This window comes from Bombina bombina, chromosome 1 (genome assembly GCF_027579735.1).
Source record: "Bombina bombina isolate aBomBom1 chromosome 1, aBomBom1.pri, whole genome shotgun sequence".
NCBI lineage: Eukaryota > Metazoa > Chordata > Amphibia > Anura > Bombinatoridae > Bombina > Bombina bombina.
This window is the reverse complement of record NC_069499.1, coordinates 801,580,814-801,599,591: the sequence shown is the minus strand read 5'-3', so window position 1 is coordinate 801,599,591 and position 18,778 is coordinate 801,580,814. Positions and strand designations below refer to the sequence as shown.

The 18,778-nt window shown below is 33.8% G+C and overlaps 1 protein-coding gene across 1 annotated transcript in view; it reads left to right on the top strand.

Moving 5' to 3' along the window:
* Nucleotides 1-10,090: 10,090 nt before the first annotated feature.
* The window catches only part of MC1R (melanocortin 1 receptor), a 65,391-nt gene continuing 56,703 nt past the window's right edge, over nucleotides 10,091-18,778 (top strand). Inside the window, exon 1 of the mRNA XM_053692179.1 lies at nucleotides 10,091-10,574. The gene's annotated coding sequence lies outside the window, so the exon portion shown is untranslated. The remainder of the gene's footprint in view (nucleotides 10,575-18,778) is intronic.

The window sequence follows — 18,778 nt, the reverse complement described above, 5'->3', positions numbered from 1 at the left end:
ATCTGCCCCCCTTACACCGTCGCCACCTATAATACATTTATTAACCCCTATCCTGCCCCCCCCACACCGCCGCCACTGTAATAAAATTATTAACCCCTAAACCTAAGTCTAACACTAACCCTAACACCCCCCTAACTTAAATATTAATTTAATAAATCTAAATAATATTTCTCTTATTAACCAAATTAATCCTATTTAAAACTAAATACTTACCTTTAAAATAAACCCTAATATAGCTACAATATAAATAATAATTATATTGTAGCTTACGTCACTATATTCTACTTTTGCCAGTGTCTAGGGCTTGATAACTAAGGCGAATCTGCCTCGCCACAAATACGCTGCGGAATTCCAGCGTATTTGAGGTTGACGGCTTGATAACTAGGGGCCATAGTATTGTTCATCTTCTCTTTTGCTGTGTTCAGTTAGGGGCAGATATAAATGGACTCCTAGACTTATGAATCAGCCTCAGGTAAAAAAAAAACAGTTGCAGTGAAATAAGAAAAGTAGGTAGGTAAAATAAATATAGCATATTAAGAAAACATCAGAGTTTTTTGGGGTTTTTTTTGCTTATGGGCATTTGTATTTATAATATCCTAGGGCAGAGTTGACATATTGATGTATCATTGCATGACTGCGTGAGCTATAGTTCTGTTGATACATATAGAGCTTACAATGTTAAACAACTTTCCTATTTACTTCTATTATCTAATTTGCTTAGTTTTCTTGCTATCCTTTGCTGATCAACAATGTACTACTGGGAACTACTGTAGTGGCTGATTTGTGGCTGCACATATATGCCTTTTGTCATTGGCTTACCAATGTGTTCAGCCAGTTTACAGTAGTTTATTGCTGTTCCTGAGCCTACTTATGTATGCTTTTCAACAAAGGATACAAAGAGAAATAAGCAAAATAGATAAAAGAAGTGCATTTGAAAGTTGTTTGCATGCTCTATCTGAATCATGAAATAAAAAATGTGGGTTTCACATCCATTTAAATGATGTCTCTGTGTGTTACCTGTATCTTTAAAGGGCTATAATACTCATATGCTAAATCACTTGAAAGTGCTGCAGCATAACTGTAAAAAGCTGACTAGAAAATATCACCTGAGCATCTCTATGTTAAAAGAGAAGACATTTTACCTTAAAATTTCTTAAGCTCACCAGAGTAAGTGCTGTGTAAACAGTTATACTTCAGCTGCTGTCCAGCTGCAAGCTAAAAAAAACCCAACAAAAACACAATAACCAATCAGCATCAGCAGTGCCGAGGTCATACTTTGCTTTTCTGTAATATCATTAGATTTTACTGAAATCTTGTGAGATTTCATAGAAAACTTCATTAAACTGAATAGGAAGATAACATGACTGCGCCTGCAGACGCCAGATGCACACTCCCTAGCAAGTATGGGAACTAGTATCGTGATTGGCTGCTTAAAGTCTCATTACAGGGATGTGAATACTTAGGACATTTTGAGGTAAAATATCTTTCTTTTTTACATATAGATGTTCAGGTGAAAAGTTTCTAGTCAGCTTTTTACAGCTATACTGCATCACTTTCAAGTGCTTCAACATTTGGGTATTGTGTCCCTTTAAAATTAAACACGTACATTATTTTATACGTGAAGAAGAAAGGAATGTAAAATATGCATTTTGTGCATTGGGTTTCGAGATTTAGATTTCACACGGTCGGGTTTAGCGTACACATTATTAAAATATAATTTATTTATTTTTCATTTATTTTTCATTAATAAAACTTAGTAAAAATTATTAAACATACTGTAAAATATTCTAAATAATCCATAGAATATATCTATATTTTTTACAGTATGTTTAATTGTTAATATTTATTTATTTTTTATATATTTTATATGTAATATTTTAATAACTCGCCTTAAGATGACTACGTTTTCATGTGTGCTAACCAGACCTCCTTGAATCTAAATCAAACCCGTCAAACCCAATGCGCAAAACGCATATTTTACATTCCTAAGTCCTGCACATAGAAAATAATGTACTTTTTAACATTAAATATATATTTCTATATATATCTGATACTGTTCATTTAAAGTACATATCTATACCTATATAGCTATAGGAATAGATATATAGGTATTTACAGAAATATGTATTTACAATACAAACAATAATTTCCTGTAAGTGAAGAACATTAGAATGTTAAATATGTACAGTAAGACACATAAATACATAGATACACACACACACACATACATACATATATATATATACATATATATATATATATATATATATATATATATATATATATATATATGTACATTGGAGCCCTTTGCTGTCAAATAGCTGGAAAAAATTAGAAATACTTTTTATTCAATTGTAATATGTAATAATGTGTTTAACTGTTAAAGGGACAGTTCACTGTAAACTTGTTTTTCCCTGAATGTGTTCTTCATGACTTGTTATACCAGCTGCAGCATATAAAATGTATGAGAAATTGCTCATTCATGCTTCTTTTTGCAAACTAATTAGCTGGATTTGCACTTTGAAACCACAGCACATCAAAATAGGCTTGGCTTGCTGACAGATCAGAGCTTGTTGTCTTATCACTTAAATGCTTCCTTTTCTTATCACTGTCTCTAAACAATACTTAGAAAGAACAATTGAAAATTAACATTTTAGAGCTTTATCTCTTCCACTTCCCACTGTGAGTGTATATAAACTTTAAGTATAGGTAGGGAAACTACAGGCTAAATCATCTATTTCAAATGCTTATATAAATGCTAAGGAGCTATTTGTAAACAATTTAATACACAGCTGGTAAAATGGATCATTGGGAACAAATTAGAGAAAGTTTTGGGTAAACTGTCCCTTTAATGTAGTGTAAATATAAATAGAAAATGTTCTATATAAAGTATTTTTAAATAGATATTCCTATATATATCTGTATATACTGTATATCTGTAATCTGTATATCTATACCTATATATAACTAGACATGTGCGTTTCATTTTGGCCGATTCAGCGATTCGGATGCATCCAAATTGCCGAATTAACTAAAATTGCCCCGACATCGCTGAAACTAACTAAACCTATTAACACCTAAACTACACCCCACCCCCACATCGCCGACACTAACTAAACCTATTAACCCCTAAACTGCACACACCCCACATCGCCGACATTAACTAAAGCTATTAACTCCTAAACCGCCGTTTTTTCAGAAAAAGAGCTGTTAACTTTAGGGCAATGCCCTACAAAAGGCCCTTTTAAGGGCCCCCAAAAAGCCCTTTTAAGGGCCCTTTGTAGTTTATTATAGATTAGGGTTTTTTTTTTTGTTTGTTTTTTTTTAAAAAGGGTATTAGAATTGGAATAATTTTTATTGTTTTGGATAATTTTGTTTGTTATTTTTTGTAATGGTAGGTTTTTTTATTTTTTGGAAATTTAGTGTTTTTTTATTTTTTGTAATGGTAGTTTTTTATTTTGTAATGGTATATTAGTAAATAGTTAATAACTATTTACTAACTAGTCTACATAGTTAAAATAAATACAAACTTACCTGTGAAATAAAAATAAAACCTAAGCTAGCTACAATATAACTATTAGTTATATTGTAGCTAATTTAGGTTTTATTTCACAGGTAAGTTACTTTGTATTTAGATTTAAATAGGTATTATTAGTTAATAATTGTAACTTTCATTTAGTTATACTTTAATTATGTTAAAGTTAGGGGGTGTTAGGTTTAAGGGTTAATAAAGTATAATTTAGGTTGTTGCGATGTGGGGGCCAGCGGTTTAGGGGTTAATAGGTTTAGTTAGTATTGGCGATGTTTGTAAAGAGCGCTTTACGAGTTAATAGCTTTAGTTAGTGTCGGCAATTTTTTGGAATGGCGGTTTAGGGGTTAATAGGTTTAGTTAGTGTTGGCGATGTGGGGGGGTGCGGTTTAGGGGTTATTAGGTTTAGTGCGTGTTGGTGATGTTTTGGAACGGCGGTTTAGGGGATAATAGGTTTAGCTAGTGTTGGCGATGTGGGGGGACGGCGGTTTAGGGGTTAATAGCTTTATTTAGTGGCGGCGTGGGTGGTGGCCGCGGCGGTTTAACTTAATTTTGTTTCGGCAATCGCCAGAACATTATCTAGAAATAATGATTCGGTCCATAATAAAGATTCGGTCCGACATTATTAACAATTCGGTAACGGTTTCAAATGCATCCGAATTTAAAAATTCAGAACAACACGAATAAATTCCGAAACCGAATTACCGACACATTCTGAATTATTACGAATGTCTCAAACCAAATTTTTTTTACGGACCGAATCGAAACGAAGCGAAACAAATATTTAGATTGCGCACAAGTCTATATATCACACACACACACTTACATATATACAGTATATATTATGTGTAAAAATATACATTTTACCAAAAATCCATTAGGTGTATAAAAATATTTTTATAAAAATAAAAAGAATATATTCTTCTATGTGAAGAACATTGAAATGTGAAATATTCATAATTCAGGTTGGGTTGAGTGCACTTGAATAAACGCGGTCCGGTTAGCGTACGAGTATGGTTGTTAGTTGTTTCTTTTTTTTGCAGTTTTTACACTCCATTGTAGTGTATGTGTACATTAACACTGTCACAATATTCAAAGTTCCTCTTTTTTTCGCGTCTTGGGTTTTTGATCACGCGCTAAATTTTAACTTTCAACTCTATCAATGTTATCGTGATGTCACATGAAAAAATATAATAGAATATTTACAAAAATGTGAGGGGTGTACTCACTTTTGTGAGATACTGTATATAGGAATGTCTATTTAAAAATACAAAGAACGTCAAGATGAATATCCTACCACGCCTACTATATCTTTTCAGAGCACTCCCAATTAAAATTCCGAACCCAGAAATAGCTCAAGCTCAATCAGACTTGATTAGATTTATTAGAGGGAAAAAATCTCCTAGGATCTCGGCAACTTGTTTGACGAGACATAGAACTCTTGGGGGGGTAGGGGTACCCAATCTTATCGATTATTATAAGGCGGCGAGATTAGCTCAAACAGTTCTTTTAGACAATCCCAATATTGATACCGTTTGGCCGACCCTTGAAGCTGAAATGGGAGGCTGGAATCTTCCAGCGGATATCATATGGGATGGGGGATCACATACCCTCATATCAAAACAGCTTAGACCCCCCACACTAGACACCACCCTTATAGCCTGGAACAAAGTTGCCAAATCAACTAAACTAAGACCACTACACTCTAAAAATATGCCAATCAGAACACCGCTTAATAGTAGATAAATGGCATAATAAAGGATTATATAGTTGCTGATCTAATGAGTAATAATGCAACATTAACGTTCAACCAAATACAAGACAAAATTGCACCAATGACATTAAACTGGTTCTTATACCTTCAACTATTATCTGCTCTTAGAGAAGTCCAAAAACTTTACACATCCCAGAATACAACAATATTAGAGAACATATGCAAAGCTTCACACAGAACAAAACACACTATTTCGAAACTATACCTAGCTCTGCAATCATCCCATATGCGGGCAAAACCTCAGCTAATATTGAACTGGGAAAGAGATTTGGGGTTGGAGAAAGACATGCAGGAATGGACTGATATCTTTAGTGAGATAGACAGAGGACTACTAAATGCAGACCTTAGAGAAAACGCACTCAAAACCGCCTACCGGTGGTATTTGACGCCAGTACAGACGGCACATATGTCCCCTACAGGGACCAGATTATGCTATAGAGGATGCAACACCTTAGGAACATACTCACATTTATGGTGGGACTGTGATAAAATCAAACAGATTTGGGATAATCTTTCACATCTAATAAGTAACACTCTAGATGAAAGGATTCAGCTCACGCAGGCGCAAGCACTCCTACATATAAGGCTTCCTAAGCTTAATAAACCAATTAACACATTTATTAAAATTTTGTGCACGGTTACAAGATCTTGCATAGCTAAATACTGGAAAACTGGATCTCTTACATGGCAAGAGGTTTTAAATAAAATCAATGCTACATACTCTATGTATGTTTCTGCATCCTGGATCCTGGATAACAAGGAGACAGTAGATAAAGTTTGGTTTTATTGGGAATTAAGAGGGAGGTACAACATCACTCATAATCCCACATAGGTAACTGTCTGTATGCTTAACAATAATGCTCAACACCTTCATATCCCATGGAAATAAAATATGAACACTCACATCTGAATTGTTATAAAGATATTAATAGCACTTGACTCATACAGTCTGTATTTGTATGTTATTTCTGTTTTTGCTTTTACTATGTCATTTCTGTTTTTGATGTTTATTATTTCAATGTACACATGCTAATGTACAACAAATACTGTTCAATAAAAAAATTTCAACATAAAAATACAAAGAACATATCCCCCTATGTGAAGAACATTGGAATGTGAAATATTTACAGTACATACACAGGTAAACGTTATTAAATATGAATATTGCATAAATATGTTTTTAGGTATTTGACTGCAAAGGGCTCCAATACACTTATCTATATGTCTATATATGTGTATACATGCCTGTATATATTTAGACATGTGTATGTGTGTATATCTATGTTGAAGCCCTTTGCAGCTTTTTTTTTCTAAGACCTCATATCTTTGAGCCCTAACTTTTTAATGCAATTTTTTAAAATAGTTTTTATCAGCCAGTGCTAATTTGAGTGTACTGTACTTTTAAATGTAATTTGGAACTTTTTTGTCTCACGTAACAGTTAGCCAGAGCTCTAAATCGTGCTAACCCAAATTGTGTTCAATTTGATTGCGCTCAAGCTAACACATTTACTTTCAACTTATAATACACGCTATTTTGCGTGCAAAAAAATTAGAAATACCCCGTATCGATTGTGCGCCACAGTTAGCACTCCACTCATAATATAGCCCACTATTATTTTAATGTGTGTGATGTTTTATAGAATATTTGTCTCACTATATATCAAAAATGGGTTTATACTACCCCAATGTTTATGCCAAATGTTACATTTTGGGGCATGTTAACTATTTGGCTAACCAAGCTGTGTAGTAGATTAATCACTCTGGGAAGTAGTATTCCTGGAGTTTCATGAAGGGATTAAAATAAAATATTTATAGGCAATACAATTCAAATAGCAAAAAAATTAACTTTCAAACTAGGGATCTCTAAACAAGTGCCAACTTTGGTAATGTTGAAACAATCAATGATGAAATATTTGTTCCAGGATCAACATGTCACTCCAGGTAATATGACAATAAATAAATTCATGAAAAAGTGGGAAACATTTATTTTTTCATTCTCGACCAAGGTTCAAAAACAAATAATATCCTCATTTTTTAACTCAGAGAGTATGTATTAAATGCACAACTGAGAAGTGGATGGAACATAGTTTAGGAAAAAGTCACAAACTGAGCTAATAGATAGACAGTGGTTTGGTTTCAGTTGTATATATCAGTGTTTCTCAACTCCAGTCCTAAAGTACCGCTAACAGGCCAGGTTTTCATGATTTCTTAACTAGAGCACAGGTGAAATAATCAGCTAATAAGTGAGAGCAGGTTAGTAACTATGGTTACTGATCAACTGATAAACTGATAAGAAAACCTGGCCTGTTAGCTAGCGGTACTTGAGGACTGGAGTTGAGAAACACTGATATATACAATTGAAACCAGTGTCATGACATCTACTAAAGTTTGTTCCATCCACTTCTAGGTTGTGTATTTAATATGGACTCTCTGAGTTCATAAATGAGGATATCATTTGTTTTTCAACTTTGGTTGAGAATCAAAAAATGGTTCCTTTTTTTTCATGAATTTATTGTCTCATTAATATCACCTGGAGTATCATGCTGCTCCTGGATAAAATATTTAATCATTGTTTCTTTCAACATTACCAAAGTTTACACTTGTTAAGAAATCTGTATTTTGAAAATTAAAGGGGCAGTCTACTCAAAAATGTTTATTGTTTAAAAAGACAGATAATCCCTTTGTTACCCAGTTTTGCATTGCACACAGTTATATTAATATACTTTTTACCTCTGTGATTACCTTGTATCTAAGCCTCTGCAGACTGCCCCCTTATCTCAGTTGTTTTGACAGACTTGCATTTTAGGCAATCAGTGCTAATAACTCCAAAGGAGTGAGCACAATGTTATCTATATGGCACACATGAACTTGCAGTGTCTAACTGTGAAAAACTGGCAAAATGTTCTGAGATAAGAGACGTCCTACAGAAATCAGTTTATGAGCCTACCTAGGTTTAGATTTCAACAAAGAATACCAAGAGAACAAAGCAAATTTGAAGATAAAAGAGATTTAGAAAGTTGTTTAAAATTGCATGCCCTATCTGAGTCATGTAAGTTTAATTTTGACTTGACTGTCCCTTTAATTTCTTTGCTATCAGAACTGGATAGTTGAAGACTAGACTGATAAACATTGGTATATATTACTTATAATGTTGGGTTGTTTTAGAAAAACATCAGAGAGAAGGAATATAGTAGACATCATTGCTTACTGTATGAAAATGAACTATGCTGTACATCAATGGTACCAGAAAGATTCACTCAACAATAGACAAATAATTGTTAGATTAGAAAAGTGTATTTGTTGACCTATAGGTACCTATGTTTGATTATTACACTATCATGTCTTTACAATTATAAATGACATCATACAAAGAATTACACTGAAAATATTGTAATTCTGAGATGTGTTCAGAAACAATGTCTACCCCTTTTTGTTTTTATTCTATAAATAAAATGTTTAATGAACCATAAATTATATTTATCATGATGGTGTTCCAGTAGGCTTATTCATTTATTAAAAAGTTAAATTTAGACACTTTCCTCTGTAGGAAGCAATGCTGCCATTGATTGGCTCAGTAGGGTAAAGTACACTCAAATACAGATGCAGCAGGGGTCCTGGAGTCTCTTGCATCATTGGGTCCAAATCAGCAGGTGCCAGGTGGTGACCTAGTGAATCAGTACTCAACAGGAAAGAAGAACGGCTTCATTGCAGTAACATCACAGCTTCCTATAGGGGCTGTCTATTCAATTAGTGTTCAGAAACAATGATCAATTATGGTTGTCTGTATAATCAAAAAATGTCTCTGTCCAGGAGCTTTAACTAAACATATCAGCACACGTCTATATTCTACAACTCAACATCTTGCTCAATAAAGGAAAAGATTACAATAAAGTACACATTTACTGTCACGGGATGAAACCAAGGCAAATGTATTCACTGCCAGATGAAATGCATTATTGTTGCTTCATCAGTTAAAAGCAAGCAATTGTTTTTATAGAGCTCTGCAGTGTGTGCAACTCTATACACTTAGTTTTGTGATACAACAGTGTCTACAACTTTTTTTTTTATTACTGCAACATATATTTGCCTCTTATTGATAGTTTTTAAGATGATTAAATAAAGATCTGCATTCACATTGGAAGAAAGACCTTTGTGCCTTTTATATAATGGTTTTAAAATGAAACACTGTCTTTCAAGAAATATAAGATAATAAAACAGGACATCAAGGTAGTGATACCAACATATGTTACCAGGGTAACAACAAAACAGTGTCTTTAAACTCAGCATGTAGGTAGGTTACCTGCACTGGTCACTATCCAAGTGATACTGCATCTGGTATTACAGTTTCATTTATTAGCATAAAGTAATTAACCCTTTCAATCCTGGATTAACCCTTTCAATCCTGGATTAATACTTTATACAGTGCTCATTTGAAATGAATTTTTGGTACTGAGCAGGGTGTGCTGACTGTGTTGACTGTTGACATGAACCTCATGTGACAAGCCCTATTGCTTTGTCCTGTGTATGGGGCAGTTTAGAACCAATTGCTAATTTAATTGATATACTTTGTAAGATTAATTGGATTTTCATGGCTTTTCAAATGAATAGAAAGTTGTTTTTAATTAAAGGGAGGTGGGTGCACGTTAACATTCTATCTGAGCTTTCATAACATGTCGTCTGCCTCTGGCCGTTCCAGTCATGTGTCCGTCCTGCTTTCTAGGAGGGGCTGTTAGGATGCCTTTAAGTATTAAACAGAGAAAAGATACAGTCTTTGTCCCAACCTCAGAATGGTCAAAGCATATCCAGTTGAAGAGGAGTAGTATCAACATAGCAGAAATAATTATGTATTGAATAGAAACTGACTGAAAGAAGGTGCTGGAGGTGAAGAAGAGTTCTTATATTGACCATCACAGGATGACAAGTTCACTCCCTGTATATTGAGCCATATTTTGCTAAGCTTATAGTGAAGCTGCTGATAGAGGCTTGAAGATTTGCAATAGGATTAGGAAAAAAAGCTTAAGACGCACAGCAAAGGCAAACCAGCCTGGTATGTCTGAAGCACCCTCTACCAAAAGTCATCTTTGTCACCAAGGAAACAGAACTTTAAAACTGATACAAAATCTGGGAACTTTAAAAGCTGAAAGGGGCTTAAAAAGAACTATAGACACCATACCTCAATTGTAAACGATAACTGTGCATCTACTTTTGTCTGTATTGGAGGTTCATAGAAGAAGGAATCACCGTTGTCTTATACTCTGACCTCAACTCAAGGTAACAAAGCTATTTCAGCTTCAGATGTTACTCTTTCTCATCAGCATATTCCTCTGCAGATATTAGGGTCAGAAAATCTCAACCAATTGTTTCAAATTTATCCAATTTATTTTTTCGTTTCTTTTTTTAATTTTATTGTGGATCTTTTTTTTTTTTTTTTTTATTTAACTGATGACAACACAGAGGACTTGTTCATTGACTAAAAGGGAAATTAAACCCCTTTCCTTTCCTTCATGATTCAGATATAGCATACTTAATTCTCATCAAATCCTTTGTTGAAAAAGCAGCTATGCAGTATTGGGAGCTAGCTAAAAATATCAGGCGAGCCAACAAGAAGAAGCATATGCTGGTATGTGCAACTACCAATCAGCAGCTTTACAAGTACCCAATACATACAGCAGCTAGCTCCCAGTAGTGCACTGGTGCTCCCGAGGCTATCTAGGTATGCTTTTCAACAAAAGATACCAATAGAGCAAAGCAAGTTAGATAATAGAAATAAATTGGAAAGTTGTTTAAAATTCCATTCTCTGTCTAAATCATGAACGTTTAATATTGGCTTTACTGTCCCTTTAGTTCCCCATAATGTGCCATTAAATAATTACATCCTGTTTGCAGTCAATATTTTATTTAAAGATTTTCTACAAATTGCCAGAAGAGAAAAGGAAACTATACGAGTAAAAAAACCTCCTGTTTCATACACTAATTTATTTATTTTTTAAAGGGACACTGAACCCAAATTTTTTCTTTTGTGATTCAGATATAGCATGCAATTTTAGGCAACTTTCTAATTTACTCCTATTGTCAAATTTTCTTCCTTGTCTTGGTATCTTTATTTGAAATGCAAGAATGTAAGTTTAGATGCCGGCCCATTTTTGGTGAATAACCTTGGTTATTCTTGCTGATTGGTGGATAAATTCATCCACCAATAAAACAGTGCTGTCCAGAGTTCTGAAACAAACAAAAAAAAGCTTAGATGCCTTTTTCAAATAAAGATAGCAAGTGAACGAAGAAAAATTGATAATAGAAGTAAATTAGAAAGTTGCTTAAAATTGCATGCTCTATCTGAATCACGAAAGAAAAAAATTTGGGTTCAGTGTCCCTTTAAGTGTATCAAACACAAAATTGCTGAAGTTTAGGAATGTCTTTACTGAATACAAGCAACTTTAGCCTTGAACTGAATTGCTGGATAAAAGATGACCACCACTTATGCTTACCACCGCTAGCTCTCGTTATGTATCCAGAGCCTCATGGCTAATGGTAGCTTCCAAGTAGTGGAATGATGCCATGAATCAAGATCCTGACATTCAAAAGTACCCTGTGCGGTCCAAAAGCTTTTCACTTCGAAAAAAATTGGGTTCCGTGTCCCTTTAATTAAAAAACTCACTGCATTATAAAAATAATACAAAATAAATTTGCATTGTTATACAGACCAGGCACATCTCTTGAAATGCGGCCAATTAGTGAAAAAAGTACAATTTTCAGATGGAAATTACAGGGAAATCAGACAAAACAATGTAAGTGCATTGCAATTTTTTTTTTTATCTTAACGGGGGATTTCACTTTGAGTTTAAAATATAATCAAGTAAAAACAGCAGCATAAATGGAAATCTAGGATGAAAATAGCAGCTACACAACTCCAGAAACACAATAAATATGGAGATAATGATGATATTATAAGGGTAAATGAAGGTATTTTATTACAAGGCCATGGCAAGTGAAAGGAAGTTATGAGCTTACTAAACATTAAGCCACTAGTACACAAAAATTGTTAAAAAGTACCAATGGTTCTCAAATTTTCCAATATCACTTAAGCTATATAAATTATCTACATATCAATAAAAAAAATCCCATATGATGGTCTTACCTGTTAATTGTTAGTATAACAAAGCATAATAAATGTCCCTAACAGGGTTGGCCTGGGGCAGGGTCACAATTGCCCCAAGGTCCCTCTTGGTGATAGAATCACAGCCAGTCCAGAAGGTGCAGTGCCCAGCAGTTTATTTATTTTTTCTGGTTATCCATTTAAATGTGTAGGTCTATAGGTCTGTTTACAACATGTCTATATAAACATTCATACATACAGTATATATTGGTGTGTAGTGTTTGTTATGTAGCTGTACTTCGCACCTTAGCTGTGGGCTGCCCTACATGCACGTCATAGAAGGGACCACATGATAACCAAGGATCCACTACCATTTTTTATTTTGTGATGTCAAATATAGCATTTTAAAACATGTTTTCATCTACTTGACTGCAAAGGGCTTCAATTAACTTATATATATATATGTGTGTGTGTGTGTGTACATATGTATTTATGTGTTTATATGTGTATATATGTCTGTAAATACATATAAACGTATATATATACAGTATATATATATATGTGTGTGTACATATGTATTTATGTGTTTATATGTGTATATATGTCTGTAAATACATATAAACGTATATATATACAGTATATATATATATATGTGTGTGTGTGTGTGTGTGTACATATGTATTTATGTGTTTATATGTGTATATATGTCTGTAAATACATATAAACGTATATATATACAGTATATATATATATGTGTGTGGTGTGTGTGTACATATGTATTTATGTGTTTATATGTGTATATATGTCTGTAAATACATATAAACGTATATATATACAGTATATATATATATGTGTGTGTGTGTGTGTGTACATATGTATTTATGTGTTTATATGTGTATATATGTCTGTAAATACATATAAACGTATATATATACAGTATATATATATATGTGTGTGTGTGTGTACATATGTATTTATGTGTTTATATGTGTATATATGTCTGTAAATACATATAAACGTATATATATACAGTATATATATATATATATATATGTGTGTGTGTGTGTGTACATATGTATTTATGTGTTTATATGTGTATATATGTCTGTAAATACATATATACGTATATATATATATATATATATACAGTATATATATATATATATACACACTATATACATATTTAGACTTGCATACGTAGGTATCTTTATGTGAAAGCCCTTTGCAGTCCTTTTTTTTAACACTTGAGACCTCATATCTTTGAGCCCTTATAACTTTTTAATGCAATATTTTTTTTAAATCATTTTTAACAGATAGTGTAACTGCACCAGAGCTCTGAGGTTGCTGTAATCATCAATTTGTTTAAAAGTAACAATTTTATTTTAAAACTAGATTTTCCTTTTAATTTCATAAACGTATATCTTACTTATTTTACTTCAGCACACTTTTATGTAGAGCAGTTAAAGGGACACTGAACCCAAATTTTTTATTTTGTGATTCAGATAGAGCATGCAATTTTAAGCAACTTTCTAATTTACTCCTATTAGCAATTTTTCTTTGTTCTCTAGCTATCTTTATTTGAAAAAGAAGGCATCTAAGCTTTTTTTTTTGCTTCAGTACTCTGGACAGCAATTTTTTATTCGTGGATGAATTTATCCACCAATCAGCAAGAACAAGCCAGGTTGTTCACCAAAAATGGGCCGGCATCTAAACTTAGATTCTTGCATTTCAAATAAAGATACCAAGAGAATGAAGAAAATTTGACAATAGGAGTAAATTAGAAAGTTGCTTAAAATGTCATGCTCTATCTGAATCACGAAAGAAATGTATTGGGTTCAGTGTCCCTTTAAACTTGTTGTTTTGCCACTCAGTTTGTATCATGGAACACAGTGGCAACATTTTAAGCCATCAACATTTCCATGTGAAAACATCATATGACAGCTCAGGTGACTTTTTTGCTTTTTCAATAATTCTAATCCATTAGAAAAGCTGCTGTTTTTAATTAGTAAACTTGCTAGTGTTATATATACAGTACCTAGGAAGGCTATGAAGCATGCAAGTGCCTTGAACACTATACGGCAGCAGTGCTTGTAGCAATGTATAATAAACATTGTTGGCATTTAGTGCTCAAAACACTTGTACCATGCTCTTCAGCCTATCTAGGTATGCTCTTCAAGGTAATTATATTTATAATAGAAGACACATTTTTTTAAAATTAAAAACTTGAACCATGAAAGTTTAATTTTGACTTTAAACTTCCCTTAAAAGGATTTTTCACAGCCATTTTGACAGACCCGTAAAGAAGCAAAAAATACATGGGTGTCTGGAATTCTACTCCTTAAACTTTAAGGAGTAGAATTCCAGACACCCGTGTATTTTTAGTGTCCCTTTAAGGCTTAAAAGGACACTAAACCCACATTTTTTTTTCTTTCATGATTCAGATAGAGCATGCAATTTTAAGCAACTTTCTAATTTACTCCTATTATCAAATTTTCTTTGTTCTCTTACTATCTTTATTTGAAAAGCAAAAAATGTAAGCTTAGGAGCCAGCCCATTTTTGGTTGCACTTGCTGATTGGTGGCTAAATGTAGGGCTGGCTCCTTAGCTAAGATTCCTGCTTTTTTTCAAATAAAAAGAACGAAGAAAAATTAAAAATTAATAATAGGAGTACATTAGAAAGTTGCTTAAAATTGCATGCTCTATCTGAATCATGAAAAAAAAATCTTAGTTTAATATCCCTTTAACTTCTTTTACCTAAACATAAGCAGATACTTGAGTAACTCTTGATTCAAATAAGCCACCATTTTCAAAATGACATTCAACTGTGTAACACAAGTAGCTCTTTGTGAGAGATGTATTAAAGTCTATATTATATTTTAAATAGTCTTGATTATTAATATGTAAATGTAACTTAAAAAACAACAACTTTTTAACATATATACAGCTTGATTCAGGCCTAAATGGGTTTGAAATTAAAGGAACAGTGTACATTAATTGTTCTTCCTTAACAAACAGCTGTTTTGCCTTCATGTTGTCATCTGAAATAGAGTTGAGTAAAGCCCATTTAAAGGAGAGTTCCTGCAGATGCATTAAATACAATGAACGCTCATCAGCTGCTGGTCTGAGTACATCTTAGCATGTTTCCCTTTAATGCGCTCAAATGTGAAAAGTCCAAAATCCTTTTGAAAAATTGTTTTCAGATGGACTAGAACATTGTTTCTCAACTGCAGTCCTCAAGTACCCCCAACAGGCCAGGTTTTCATTATAGCTGAGCCACTGGTTTTGCTATAATGAAAACCTATCCTGTTGGGGTATTGAGGATTTCAGATGAGAAATCTGGATTAGAATACCAAATTGGCCTCATGCAAAGTATTGGGGTGTTAATGCTCCACAGAGTTGCTTTAAAGGCTGATGATAAATGTGTGCTCATAGTTTTTTTTTTTTTTTTTTTAAATGGATTGTTATGCAACAAATTTGAAAATTCCTCAAAACAATTTACCGGACACATTATACTGCTAACTTCTTCAGGGAGTAAGAAATATGGTTGTAGAGCAGTAATGGCAAACCTATCGTATGGAAGAACAATGAGGAATTAAAAAATACAAGCACATTGCCCTGGGTTTTTACCATATTGTCTGCCACTATCACTATTATAGCAATGTTAAATGCTTGCAGACCAATTTCATTTTTTTACTGCATCCTCTTAGGTTGTGTCTTGGAAACTACAAGTCCCAGCATGCTATAGTCGAAGGGTGGATCACTGCACATGCATCAGATATTATTTGTGCAGCAGGGTATACTGTAATTGGTGGTTCTAGGGGGTTCTAAGGATACTGTGCGCCTCAAAACCTTCCTTTTTTACATGTCTTGTTCTCTATGCAGAAGAAGGAGAGAGGTGAAGGAAGGAGAAGGGGAATTTAAAGAAAAATATAAAGTTAGGGAGCAGAACATAACATTTCATGCTTAGCAATGCATTACAGGAGTTAGCTGAAAACATCAGGTGAGCCAATGGTAAGAGGCATATACAGGTATGTGCAGTCTCCCAGTAGTGCTTTACGGAAGTAAATCAGAAATGTGTTTAAAATTACATGTTCTATCTGAATCATGAAAGAAACATTTTGGATTTCATATCCCTTTAACGCTTTACATCAGCAGTCATTAAAAAGTCCTCTTATTGGGCTTGTTTATAGCGCAGGTCTTGCGGTTGTCCACAAGATCGCGCTATATCTGCATGCCTCTGGAAGTGAAGCCTGCAGTACTAGCACAGTTTTGCCGCTTTTGGCATAACTGCGCTAGGAAACCGCTTAACAACCATGCGACACACAGGGTATGTCAGTTGTTAAGGGGTTAAAATGTGATTTCTTGTCACAGACAATTTCCTTGGATTAAATAGAGATTACACTAGCTCTGTAAATGGACCACAAATATACTAATCTAAAATAGTGATATCACCACATAAGCACCTTTTTCTGGAATGTAAAGTGACCCAATTTGTCTAACCTCGCCTCATAGTTTAAATCCTCCATTTGCCTCATTTGCTTTGTGGCCATTTTCTGAACTGTTTCTTGCAAAATGAAACAAGTATGTGCTTTATTTAAAGCCCTGTTTTCACAATGTAATTACATCTTTAATAATATTTACTTTTCACTTAGACTACCTGTAGCAGAACCTTCACAATAGACTGGGGTCTACCAGCATATCTATTGGCCCATATTTATCAAGGTCTGTCGGACTTGATCCGACAGTGCGAATCAGGTCCGACAGACCTCGCTGAATACGGCGAGCAATACGCTCGCCGTATTCAGCATTGCACCAGCAGCTCACAAGAGCTGCTGGTGCAACGCCGCCCCCTGCAGACTCGCGGCCAATAGGCAGCCAGCAGGGGGGTGTCAATCAACCCGATCGTACTCAATCGGGTTGATTTCCGGCAATGTCTGTCCGCCTGCTCAGAGAAGGCGGACAGGTTATGGAGCAGTGGTCTTTGTGACATTTACATAACATTTACAGTGGTTTTTGTGACATTTACATAAAGTAGATCAATTCCACTTAAAATGACAAGAACTTCTATATTATACTTTAATAGTTCCGACAGGGAATGCAATTTAAAAAAAAAAGCTAATTTACTTATTTTTAAATGTGCTTAGTTCTTTTTGTATTCTTTGCTAAAGACCATACCTAGGTAGGCAGAGTAGTCTGTACATTTCTTGAGTACTATATGGTGGCAGTGTTTGCAGTGCTGTGTAACCCAAACTGTGGGATACACTGCTTCCTAAAAGTTCTCAAAGTACACGTGCATGCTCCTTAGCTTTTAGGTATGGTCCTCAAAGGATATGAAGAGATCAAAATAAATTTGATAATGAATGTAAATTGGAAATAATTGGTTTTAATCTAACATTGTTTTTCATGTCTCTTTAAAAGAATAGTACTATTGAGCACAGGAAAGGTATTTTGAACTAATCTAAATTACAATACCCTCTATATTTTACTGTTACCATATTAATTATATTATTTATGGTTAACATAGAGAGATTATATTTTACTTTTTCCTTAAATGTGATGGCGCTATTTAAAGTGATGGCAAACTTGACATGTTTTAAAATCAGGTCCGAAATCTAAGCAATATTTCACAGGGACTTTAATTGATCACTTCTAATGAAGATGCCCAGTAATTAACTTTTTAATCTAGCCATGCTCTGGCCGCCCACTTCAAAACTCATATTTTTTGCGAGCAAACAGTTTGAACTGTTCTCCAATCAGACCCCTAGCCATATGGCTCTTTTTTTGTAGCTAGTGCAGTGATTGGAGAACAGTTCAAAATACTTTTGAAAGTGGCGGCTGGAGCATGAGTTATTTGACTGACACGGCTACATTAAAAGTAAGTTGCAGTGATGAATTATAATTCCCTCTAAAATATCGCTTAGATTCTGGACCTGAACATGTAAAGTTTACCATCACTTTAAAACGCTTTAACGAGTCAATGTAAATTCCTTTTGAATATACAATCATTTTTTATTTAAATTAATTCTACAATTTTTTTCTTACCAATGCAGAAAGATGCACTGGTTTGAAAGTCAATCAGAGCATTCTAGTAGGATGGATTTAAAATAGCATTCCTGTTTGCGAACAAACCTCATATTTAAAATTCCAACAGCAGGGTATTTTTATGTTGCCCATCGCAAATCATCATTTTCTAAAAATTTCAAAATCACATTTTATGATTCCACATTTAGCATCAGTTCACCTTCTCAAAATACCAACATTTAGAAATGTATATCTTTATTGTTTAATAACAATTAATATTTGAAAATAGAAAGATACCATTAATTATTTTTGTCACCTTGTACAATCTTACAATCTATGCTCTATTACTTAGAAATTTAAA